The 13143-nt window shown below is 39.6% G+C and overlaps 1 long non-coding RNA gene across 1 annotated transcript in view; it reads right to left on the bottom strand.

Moving 5' to 3' along the window:
* The window catches only part of LOC134499665 (uncharacterized), a 47726-nt gene extending 35341 nt beyond the window's left edge, over window positions 1-12385 (bottom strand). Inside the window, exon 1 of the long non-coding RNA XR_010068169.1 lies at window positions 12166-12385. This is a non-coding gene — a long non-coding RNA (uncharacterized LOC134499665). The remainder of the gene's footprint in view (window positions 1-12165) is intronic.
* Window positions 12386-13143: the final 758 nt, after the last annotated feature.

Genomic DNA, 13143 nt, shown 5'->3' with positions numbered 1-13143 from the left:
AAAGAAATATGTTAAGATTCTTGGGGACTGCTTCTTTTCAATGAGGCAACTTCCACAAAGCAGAAAACTTCACCAATTGTAGCTTTCACCATCAGCTCTCAAAGATAAAGGCACATTGCCAAATGCTTCCACCTTAACCAAGCTGCTCTATTTAAGGTTACTATCTATCATACTCCTGGTAAAATAGAAGGGAGTAGAAGATGTAGCCCACCAGATGCTGATTTATAATGCCCAGCTGCTCTACCCATTTCAGCCAAGGATGAGGGATGCGACATTCAGGATTATCTGGGATGGGTTTGAGTATGGACCATGAAGTCAGTATTGACACTTAAGTGTTAACCACATTATTAAGTTGGACTGTTCTGTCACTGTAGTCTTTAGGATCTGTGAACCCTGACTTATGGCTTAGCACGCCATGCTATTCCTTATAGATTGTGGCTTACTCAATACACCATAGTTAGGCAAACCAACACTTATTACAGTCTGTAGGACAGATTTTTCCAAACTGCGCTTTTCCCACATATCCAAAACCACCCCCAGGTTCCCATTTCTCCACCCTTCCCTCTCTCGCCCCATCCCACACCTCTCAAAACACGGCGCTTGCGTCACTGGCAGACGCATGCGCCTTGGAAGCCGATCGGTGTCTATGATTGGATTTTCCCCCTTCTCTCTCTCGTCCTTCCCCCCACCCCTTGCGCGCGGCCCCTCTTCTTCCCAACGGCCGTTCCTGGGTCTGCATCCGGGGTCGCCTCCTTTCGCTTCCTGTTTGGAGGGGGAGGGGTGTAGGTGGGTGTTTTTGTTTGTTTGTAGGGTGGAGCGAAGGCGGAAGGAAGAAAAGAAGGAAAGGGGTGGGGAGGCGGGAGGAGTTGGAAAGAAAGGGTGAAAGACAGAAAGGAAGGAAGGAAGGAATAAGAGCCCCAATGGGAGACCCAACCGCCTGCGCTCGTGCGCGCGCGCGGCCGCAGGGCTCCGTCCGCTGAAAGGAGAGAGGGAGCGCGAGCCGCGCGCCCGCGGGGCTGTCAAACGCCGAGGGCAGCGTGCGCGCGCGCGCGCGCCCGCCGGCCCGCCCCCAACTGGCCCGCTGGAACCTTCGGAGGAGCGGGCGACCTCGGGCGGCGGCGGCGTGTGAGGGAAGCGCGGTGAGGAGCCCGCCGCCCCCCTCCGCGGGGCTCGTCCTCGGCTCCAGTCCACGCCGAGGCCGGCCAAGGTGAGTGAGCCGGCGGGGTGGTGGTCCGCAGCCGGGAACCGAGAGGGGTGGGTGGGTGGGTGGGCGGAGACGTCCGCAGTCGCGGAAGGGGGCTTCGGGGCCAAGCCGCTTCCTCCAGAGGCTGCCGGATCCCCTCCGCCTTCGGCTTGGAAGACCTCGCCGGGAACCTAGCGCTTCCGCGGGGGAAGCGGCGGCGCTCATACCCCGGCGCTTTGGGCGACGAAAGGCGGGGAGGGGGCGAGGGGAAGCCCACGCGAGGCGGGAGGCAGGGAGCACCTTGGGCTCCCCAGGCAGGCATCCCTCGCCCGGTGGGTGCTCTCTCGCCTTCTCGCCCTGCTAAGCTACTGTGATCTCCAAGCTCCTTGGCTTAATTCATCATGTGCAGGCTCGGGACTTCGCCTACCGGTTTTCCCTCTCCTTGCTTCAGCTTATTGTCCTCCTTTCGCACTTGCTAAAATAGGAAAGCAATTTTCAACCTTAAAAATCCACCTACGGGCCCAGGAGTTATATAGCTGCGGTTGGGAAATCTCATCCCCACCCCGCCCCCACAAACTGCTGTCACCAGCTCATCCTTCGGGTATTTTATTACGTTTTCATTCCATCCTGATTTCAAGATGTGCGGGGTCTTGCTGGCCTTCTACTTGCAGCATTTCTGAGATAGGGGTCTCCCATGGACTTACTTGCGGAGGCCTGCAAAAGGGAGCTAGATTAAGGCTTTCCAAACTTTGTGATACACTCCCGTGTCCCCTGAAAATGGCAAATAAGTTTGTGTGACACACCTACGAACATTAATAATGATTTTAATGGTTTGCCATTCAGCAAGAAGTAAGCATGACATTTAGTTTTAGGAATTACCTTGTTTTATTTATTGTGTTTATTTCTGTCAATTTATAAGACAGCCCATCTTACAACAGCAACTCTGGCTGGCTAACATACATTAAAATTCAATAGAAAAAGAATAATAATAACTATACATAGAGTGGTAGCTGAGGGCCACAACAGTTGCTACAATAGCATCCATTTCACAGATCCCTATACTTCAATAAAAGTAGATACAGCAGTGCAACTTTTTGAAATACAAAGAATAAAAATATTGAACTTCACTAACACATTTCTACAGTCACTCCAAAGAATACAGCACTACTACACTGTGCTGAAAGTGCACAAATATTTGTTAGAGTAGTTGACTCCACTGTTGATGGCCAGTGACAATAGATCACCAAAATCTGAAAATGTGTAAGCATACTGTGCTGAAATTAAAGTTTTGGCCTGTTTGTGAAATAAATTAAAACTGTCATAACCCACAATTTGAGAATTCTTGAGTTATCTGTGTCTCCTTTCGGCAGTATAGTAGTTGTCTGGTTTTTGCAGCCCACATCTGATATCTCTGCATTTCTAGTGATAGTATCTATCTCTCATCACAGAAATTCATGCTGTCTTATTTTTTTTTCTTCCTTAGCTTTCTTTCCATCTCACTGTTTCTGTCCTTGCACAATATTAAAGATAACTCTGTTACAGGAAAGCTAAAACGGTGGTGGAAACTTTAAGGTGAATACATATATAATGTAGTAAGTGTTTCTCAGCCTTCCCCGGATTGATTCCTTCCTGATGTGTTAACCTTTCAACTCCCATAATTCCTGGGTAGTATGGCTGGAGACTAAGAATTATGGGAGTTGATCCAGCCACATCCAGAGAGTATCACATTGGAAAAGATTTTCCTACTGGCATTACAAGATGTCAGTAGAAGATTGTGATCCAGTAAACATGTTATAGTCAAATCTTAGACCTATTAACTCAAGAGTACAACTTAGTTTTCAACAGGGCTACTGCATACTGCAGACATGCCTTCCTTTTGTTTATTCATCCATGCTCTCTTATATCAGCTTTCTGATATCCAATATGAACATGTTTTACTCCTTTCTAAATGAGGGTGGGAGGCAGCAGGGTTGTCAGGTTCCTATTTCTTTACCTCCACTCTGCCATGTGATGGCCTCTTTGTTTTCCTGGATCTTCTATTTCTGTGGGCTGTTCCTCCCCAATCCTGTTTTTGCACCTTTTCCCCTTCTCTTGATTCTCATGTTTATATCCTTTTACATGCTATCTCTCCTTTTTACAAGGACAGTTATAGATGAATGAAAAAAGGGGACTATTCCCCCCCCTTTTTTTTTCTTCCTTTTTTGTTATGTGGAATATTTACCTGGCTGCCTAGATAATGAGGCTGGGAAAAACAGTAAAAACTGGAGGGTTGCAAATATTGTTTATTTACAAGCACAGTTTTCAGCAACAACAACCTGTCCCTTGCCATTTAGAGTGTTTCCATTTGCGTAAACAAACCTGAGTAATTTCAGTCAGACTCGTAGGACAAAAATGTAGTTGATTACACCTCGCTCCATTTATTATTGCAGCAGTCTGGAATTCACTCGTGTGATTAACATAAGATGAGAGGAACATGGTTTCCATAAACACTGGAAGCTGCTTCTTACGTAAACATTGACTTGAAAAAAACACATTTAGAAAGGCTTTAGAAAGCGGATCCTGATATCAAAGGCAAACCTTATCATTGAATACATTTATAAATAGCTCAGAACCACATTCCTTCTCATTCTTAAATTATCTCATTAAATATATCCATGATACCTGAAAAACAAATTGTACCTTTTTATTGTATTCTTGTGAATGTTGTTGCATAACTGAAAAACTGGCACTGTGGTGCTAAAATAGGAAAATCTCTTTGAAGTGTTTTAGAAACCTACTTTATATTTTACAAAGCATGATTTTTATGTGTGTATATATATACAGTACATTATCAGCATACTGTATGTATACTTATTTTCATCCTCAAGTGGAATACTGACCTGATTCATCTGTCCTGCTTAATACTGCTGCTATTATCCACATAATACCGGGTATAAAATACTGTGTTTCACATAATATATAGACTGGCATTTTTTGGCTTACTGTCTTTTTAATGCATATTAATAGTAGGTGATGCTAATACTATTTTAATTATTACAAAGAACATCACAAATGACTTAATAGAGGTAATACTAGGTATAAATATTTGAGTAACTATGATAATATTGTTAAAGTATCTGATGTAAAAACATAGGTGAAATGAGCCATCTAAGTCAAGGCTAAATAGACAACAGCAAAGAATAAGCTGTGGCCTTCAAAGAGGGCAAATTCATATGACTAATTCCAACCCTTCCACGCAGCACTATTCCTACTCCATTTCCATCCCCAGTCCATTTGGGGATGGAAACTAGCCATGCAGTCATCTTCACTGCTGCCACCCTTGGAACACTGAAAACATACAGATATCTCTTTGAATCCATGCTCACTCCAGCTGACCAGTAGAATGGCACAAAATTGTCATTTGGTCAATGCCCTGCCTGTTGAGCTACTGCAGCCCTTCCCTTAATAATAACCCCCTTATCAGTGCTCCACACAGAAAAGGAAATACGTTGCAGATGTATTTTCCTTCAGCAAGACTTGTTCTTCTTCATATGCGTTGTTGTTGTTGTTTAAATAATGTTGCCACCAATTCGCTTGGAAGCAATGTTAATGTGACCAGCTCATAATTTCTCAGATCTCCCCTAGTCCCTCTTTAAACAGTGGTGGCGCACTGATTGCCCTCCAGTGCTCTGGTACTGAGCTCAGTTTGAGGACAAGTTGCACATTTTTGCTCTGGTGCTAGTGAGTTCACATTCGAGTTCTTTTAAAAACCCTTGGGTGGTTCAGGTCTCTATGATTCATTACTATGGTTCATTGCCCCAAGACCTAAGTTGTTACTGCCTGACCATAAAAGTGTCATTCCCTTTGCACTTAAAATCTAATTAGTAGCTGTGAAGAGGCAGCATGGTGAAATGATACCTTCTTGTATGCGTTTCTAACCAGGTGCTTGATAGAGAGTGTCAGGGCAAGTGGAGTGGCAAGGAGGGGTTGTAAAGAATGCTTCTAAGAGAAGAATCCAAAATCTCCAAGTCTGACTTATCAGTGATGATAATGGCCACTCTCCTACTTTCACTAAGACCAGTATATTTAACTGCAAATTGTCATGGCACTGTATTGCTCAAACATTTTATTGTCCTAAGTAAAAATTTTAAGTGACAGGAAGAAGTGGCAGCATACTCTTGAAAACCTAGAGGGATGAATTTGGCACACTGCAAAACAAAGAACAAATACTGTAGTGAAATATCTAGGGGTACCAGTGAAGGAAATAGCCTGAGCACAACTGTGATATTCTAGCATGTATCTTTCTTGGGTCTTCTATAACACTGTGAGTGAGATGAGCTGCATGGTAGAAATGTACTTTTTGAGCATTGATGCTAGTTTTGTGATACTCATAAATTTATTTCTTATGAGTTTGTAAATGCTCAAGTCTTTGAATTGTCGTTTGAACTTGGGCTTGACAGTACAGAATTTTGAGCAGATTGGTGCAGAGACCAAAACAGTATTACAATGAATTGGTAATTGTATAGACATTTGTGCACAGCTAGGCACCTGCCTTCTGGAACACCATACCCCCTGAGATTTGTTTGGCTCCAACCCTACCAGTATTTCAGAAGGTCTTAAAAACCTGGATGTTTCCTGTGGTCTGAAGGTTGAGTGAGCCCCTCAGTGTGACTCGTTATGACTATGGTCATATGGGTTGTATTTGATTGTCCTCAGATGCCATTGTGCTATTATAATATTCTGTTAATATTGTTAATTCTACATTATATTGTTGTTAGTTTTAATCCAAAAATTCACCACCCAGAGTCACAATTGCAAGATGCTGCTGTATAAATTGGTATAATAAACCAAGGAATTGTTGCTAACATTTTTGAAGTTAGGAACTAGTTGTGGGCTTGGGGAATATCTTTGTTCCTTTTAGCAAATGTTAATTTGCTTATTTTAAGAACAGTGTCCTTTTGTAAGAGGAATTATAGTCCAGTAAAAGATTGAATATAGAGAGTTACAAATTAATATTACAAGAAGGTTACAAGAAGGTTCTACAGAGGGAAAATTATTTTCTGGAACTTAGCCTGAAGTATGGAATAAAAGGCTACAAAATGAACCCCCCAATTTCATAAATGGTACAGAGAAATAGAAGACAGGAGAGTATAAGACTTAAGCACTGCATACAAAACCAAAATCAAACCTAGAATTAATTCCTGGCTAAAATATTTTTATCTATTTCTATAGAAATAGAAGAGTTACCTGGGCTTCCTTCAGCTTTTGGGGGAGGTTCTCTTTTAGAGGCTCTTGGGAAGATGTAAATCTTTTTTTTTTCATCCTTGGTCCTGTAATTTTTAAACTTGTTTTAAAAGTGACAAACTGTCTATCTCCAGCAGACTGAGGGACTAAGGTAACTGACAAAAGCATCACTTCTTTGTGGGAAGTGTGTTGTGCCTGAATTGAGGATGTATACTGTGGCTGAGTTTGCAACCTGGAAGTAGGCTACAATCACAATAACTCTAATCTTGCTATTTTTTTGTCCCAGTCAAACGTATTTTCAAACTGAATCTTTGTATTGGATGAACTTGTCTTTGTTGCTTCAGTGAATCTTTAGATTTGATTGTGAATCATAATTTTTAAAAATGTTTGAATTTCGGACTGTCATACACCACTTGCCTACCAGGTGTGATGCATATATATTGCTTTGTCAGATCCTGGAATAATTCACAAAAGTATTGATAGCATCCAAATTTGTGAAATACAAAATGGACTCATTTGTGTAGTATCTTTTAACAGAGAATATGATTAATTAATTTATTCCGTGGAAATGTGCGATTTTTACAGTAAAGAGCTAAGGAATTCATACTAGATGTTTATAGTGTTATGCACAGAGTGGAGCATAATGCTGTAAAGATTTGTCATCTTCAACATGCTTGAATTAAGTAAGACCCAATTAAACTTCCTGTAAATGCAGAAAAGGAAAAGTATTTCTTCAACCTATATCTGATTTACAAAATTCACTGCTGCAAGAGGCAATAATGGGTGCTGTTTTAGTTTTAAAAATATATGCAGTCTTAAGTACTTCAAATATTTTTTTTGTGGTGTGATTCACAAAAACTAAGCCTCTGCATATTCCTTGCAAAGGGGGAGACAATTAGGGCAATTTTTGCCTTAAATTCTCTCTTGTGGGTTTACTATAGGCATCTAGTTGGCCATTATCAGGAACCTGATAGATGCTTCGTCTAATCTAGCAGGCTTATCCATATGTTAGCAGAATTAATTAGTTTTTCGGTCAGTCCTTGGAAGTATGACATTCTTCCTGCATGTTTGCTTTATCTAGAAGTATTAGTAGTGATTTTTCTTTCAGTGTTTAACATAGTTACCAGCAGTTAACTGATTCCATAGTGGAAATTAATTTTTTTTAAAAAAATTATTAATAAATTAAACTTCAAAGCTGTTCTACAAAAATGAACGACAGCCTACAAAACAGCTCTTCCCCTGCCTGTAATCTGAATATTACAGACCCAATTCAAAACGGAAGTATAGGGAAAGAACACAAATTCTTCATAAAACTGAAGGGTCAGATAAAGGCTAGATTAGCTCCTATATCAAAACGCCCATGAAATCACCTACTCATGAAGATTTGCCAGTTGTACAGTTTAGGTGATAGGTAAAGCCCTTGTTTCAATAAACTGCTTAACTGTTTATTTTTCAGTCTTTCATATTTTTAAATTTTCTGTAATGGTTATTTTTATATAGAGCTTTATATATTTATATATATATATATATATATATATATATATATTGCATAATGTATGTTATTCTTTCAAAAATGCTGATTGGTTCATATGCAACAAGTATAGATTTCAGAAATAAAATAATAAACTTAAATTTCAAATATTTTTAATAATAGCAACATTTACCAGCTCCTCACTAACGCAAGTTAATATTTTATTGAACACAGGGATAAGTGTAGAAGTCATCCTGCACAGAGACTTTTTCATTTAAAAATACAGACAAGATCCAGACTGAGAGGAACGTATTATTCTAAATGAAATCAGTAGCCTTTCCTTTTAAAGGTTGGGGATATAGCAGTTGAAACTGAATAAAAGTAGATTAAAATTGTTTGCCGATAAATTTTAGTGCTGAGTCTTAATAGACAAAATATTTTTGGCAAATATTCTGAAAGAGGTGTGACTATCTAAATTTGTTGAAACCATCCAGAACATTAGTCCTAAATGTATGTAATATATTAATACTGTTCCCGTTTTTCATCGACAATTATGTTTCAATACAGTTACAAATTTACATCTGATCGAGACATAAAGATCCCTAAACAGGGGGGGAAAAACCTGCTTAACCTTTGATGACTTAATCAGTCATTGTTCTGATGTGATGTCATCACTCTCATCCACACTTTAGGTTTCCAGGAGGCTACACATCTGTATTTGAATGTAAGCCTACCATAGAAAGCATGCTGAGTAGACATGGAGCTACCCAGCTCAGTTTTTACTATGTGAAAGAAATTGTCTTATACTTACTGCAATATGCTTACAGGCATTATAATTTCTTGAACACAGTACATTTTTAGAAATAATTTTGTGATTTAGTTGTATAATTGTCAGTATTTTAAAATGCAGTTCATTTCATTAGTTTGGAACAGCCAGGTTCTAACAGTGCCACTGTTACTATGCAACAGATTAGCAAAGCCACAAAATGAGCAGGCTAGCAATCCTGCCAATTCTTGTACTGTGTTTTGGACTAAGATGCCTAAGAAAAAGATGAAAACATTTTGTTCTTTTGCCTTTGGGATCTCTAGGCAGAAATTTGGCATATGGAACAATTGTTTCAAATAGGCAAACATTTTTACTCCTGGGAAAGTGACTTGTGTTGTTGTTAGGTTGCTACATTTTAAGAAATATTCTTGAATTCAGTAATCACTAACTGATGTTGAAGATTGATAGACAGATAGACATACAGACAGCAATTGAAGAGGAAGGGAGGAAAGAGAAAAGAACTTCCATTTAAACATTGAACAAACTTTATTGTAATAAATTTTACCTGGGAGGAATTATTTCCTGAATGAGATATATTTGGTTCTAGAGCATGTTTTACTATTGTTACTATTAAAATTTGTTGTATTAACTTTTGTATAGAATATGAAATTGACCTTGCTTGTCAATTGTGGGAATTAGGTAGAAGCCATGAAGGGAATTAGGCAGAAGGTGTGTAGGAAAGAGTTATTTGGAAGAGTCAAAGGATAAAAGATTTGACTTCCCCATACCAACCCATGCTCTAAGTTCAGCTAAGAAGGCCTTGCTCATGGCATCACAAGTTCAGTGATGAGCATTGCCCTCTCAAGGGCAGCATCCCAATTATGGCACTTTTTACAGAGAGTACAACTGGCCTGCACACAAACACTGTCTTTTACTTGATAATTGAAAACATGCCTGTTCACCCAAATGTTTGCAGGATAATAACTACTTCAGAACCAAAAGTTTAGACTGCCTTTCAGTTTATTTTTCTTTCCAAAAATGAATTTTCCTTTAATTTTTGTATTTTTTAAAAGTGTTAACATATTTAAGATTTTGTATTTTTCTGGCAAAAAAGCCCATTGGGAAGGCTGGATATGCTTAACAACCCGTGATTCGCTTAATGACTACAGCAATTCGCTTAGCGACTGCCATAAAAATGGTTATAAAATCAGGTCTGGTCACATGGTGACCCAACTTACAACAGCAATGACTTACTATGGAAATTCCGGTCCCAATTGTGGTCATAAGTCGAGGACTATCTGAATGTTTTCCTTCTTAATATTTCCAACTTTGGCATCCCAGTCTCCAACCACAAGCAGCACAACCTGCTTGCAGTTGAACTTGAAAATCATCAACCTGCTCTTCTGCATCAGTGATCAGTAGCATAAACTTGGATAATCATCATATTAAAGGGTTTTCCATGAGGTTAACTGATATTATTCACTCACTGACTGAACTGTACCCAAGTACTAACTTGCTATATCCTTCCTGACTATGAAAGCAATCCTGTTCTTTCTTTCTTTTTTGTGTTCTAAGTAGTAAACAGTATGATCTTCTGACCAAAAGTGTCCAATTCCAGTCCATTTCAGTTCACTGATGCCTGTCAATACGTAGCCGATTCATTTCATCTTTCACTGTTTTGAGCTTTCCCGTGTTCATGCTTATGTTCCATATTTCTGTTGTAAATCTATTTTTGCAGCTTTGGAATTTTTTTTCCTGCATGGCAATATCAGCAACCAGAGGCCCTGAAGACTTTAATCTAACAACTCTGAAAGATCCTCAGCTCTTCCTCAATAGCATGTTGAATGCTATCCAGCCTGTGGGTCCCATCGTCCACTGTATCGTCAGTTACTTTATATTGTCTATCCATACGGTTTTCTTGGTAAAATAAAGGAGTGAATTACGTAAAGTTACTCTTTCATCACTGTTGCTCCCACACAGCATGAGCTTTTGCCATTCTCACTAAAATGATCTTCCATCTCCAACGTCTTCCTGTATAGGTCCCTGCTTGCTTTAGCTGGGCAGCTGGGATGACCTTCGTACCTTGTATGACCCTGCTGGGATTATATACTCTTGGTATACACTCGCAGCATTTTTCACTCATCCCTCTCAGGGATTTCTCCCCACCCCACCCCCACAATAAGGCAGGACAGTGGGACTTGAAGGGATGTTTTCGCATAGAAAACCTTGAAGAACTGTTTTTTTCAGCACATCCTGGAACAGGGTAATTGTGATCCCACTTCTGATATCTGTTCTGTATGTTGTATGATTTGTGTTGCTGTTTCTACTGATGTGGGTTGTTAAATTTTTTTTCATTATAGTTGAATTGTTTTTCTTCTCTAGTTGTTTTTAATTGTTTCTATTGTACTGTTGTGTGTTTTGTGGAGTCGCTGTTGTGATTAAGGCCCCTGTAAGTTGGTTAAATAGAAATAAGCAAGCCACCATATTCTACTGATTGATCAATATTCATGCAGGATGATAGGATGTAAATCACTGTATTTATACATATTGGAGTGCAACTTGATTTCATTAATTTTTTTAAAAAAAATAATTAAATGTACAGGTAGCCCTTGGTTAACGACAGCAATTGGGACCAGAATTGCTGTCACTAAGTGACATAGTCATAAAGTGCAATGTCACATGACTGTGCCACTTAACGATTGCAATTCCAGCACTCCTGTTGTTGTTGTTAAGTTAATTGCCGTGGGTCGTTAAGTGAGGACATCATGTGGTTGCCATTTGCAACTTCCTGCTGGCTTCCCCATTGACTTTGCTTATCAGAAGCTTGCAAGGAAAGTCAAAATGATGACCTCATGATTGCAGGGATGCTGTGATGGCTGGAACTCCGAGGGCCTCTTGCAAGTATCACTCAGCACCATCACAAGTTTGAATGGTCACTGAAAGAGTGGTCGTTAAGCAAGGACCACCTGTATGCTCTATTTTTCTATAGGGCTAAAGAAATATAAAACAACAGCAAAATCACTACACTCAAAATTAAAATTAATATCATTAAAGTTGCATTGTTTCACAATGCATAGTATTCCATCTGTGTCAAATATTTTGGGTGCAATACTACTGTTTATATGTTCAGCAATATAGCATTTCAAAAGGTAAGAGAAAACTTTGGTTACCATTTGCTTGGCTCAGCTAATACTAAAAGAAGGATGTTGATTTAACCTTTTTTTTTTTTTTTTTGGTAAATCAACATATTCTAGACTGTGGATAGTTAGGGATTTGTGACTTCATTTGGCAAAGCTTGCCAAATCACTGCAAAATTTCCAGCAAGTCTAGACAATACTTCCATATTTCTTTAAGAGTCCTGACTTGGATAAATGTTTGTAAGATATACCTTTTGTTTTGCTTGTAGACAAACGAATTATTTTGTCTTCTCCCATCCACTGCAGCAGTATCTCTGCATGCAGATAACAATTGCATTTTTTTGAGTATCTCTTCACTCAGAACATCTTAAAATTACAATAGTACCAATCAAAGAGAATATTTGTAGCTCAGGGTTGAACTGTGGAGTCCCTGATGCTCTCTGAGCCTTGCTGTTTTCTTGCAGACGTTTCATTGCCAGACAAGGCAACATCTTCAGTGCGAAAAAGGGAGTGGGACTTGCTCTCTGTTTATATACTGTGGCTTGGCCTGCTTGCGTTGGTGGAGGTGTTGTTCTCTCCTTGGGAGTTCCTTGATTGGGCTGTTGTTTGCTGCTGTTTGAAACATCTGCAAGAAAACAACAAGGCTCAGAGAGCACCAAGGACTCCACAATTACAGTAGTTTCCAAGGGTAGTATAGAAGAACTGTGGCTTTCTAGTCAGGTAACATGTAGTTACATCTTTGTCCCAGAATCTGAATGACTTGCAATGAACATTAGACAGATTGTATTATGCAGTGAGTAATATGGATATCAAAAATTAATGTATCAAATAACAAGTTGCTTATGCTAGATGAGAAGATGAAATGAACATTTACAAATTATGCATAAATGGTAGAGAACTAGAGCAAGTAAATGAATTTGTACAAATGAATGTACAAAGGACATTCTACTTTGATAGAACGTTTACTAAAGATGGAAAGTGGGTGGAGAAAGCTTTAGGCATGCAAATGTTGGTAGAAAGTGGATAGCATGTGGTCTGTTTTGAGGAATGAAAGAAGCAAAAAATCATTAAGCATTCCTCTGCCCACTCTGTTATATGGAATTGAGGGCTGGGTATGTCAGGAAAACCAAAAGTAAGTCAAATGCCATGTGTAATGATTGCCTTATCCCAACGAAGTCAGTCTCACCAGAGCTTAGTGAATAAAACTGATTTATTGAAAGGATAGTATGCAAATACGAAGAAAGCTGAGAATAAGCAAAAGCGCGCCAAATACAAACTAAAAACCCTCGCCTCCAAACCGATCCCGTCCCCACCCTAACATCGCAACCACCCCCTCCCAGCATTGGCAAGCGTCACACATCGG

This window comes from Candoia aspera, chromosome 6, assembly GCF_035149785.1.
Source record: "Candoia aspera isolate rCanAsp1 chromosome 6, rCanAsp1.hap2, whole genome shotgun sequence".
NCBI classification, from domain to species: domain Eukaryota; kingdom Metazoa; phylum Chordata; class Lepidosauria; order Squamata; family Boidae; genus Candoia; species Candoia aspera.
This window is presented reverse-complemented; position numbering and strand designations above follow the sequence as displayed.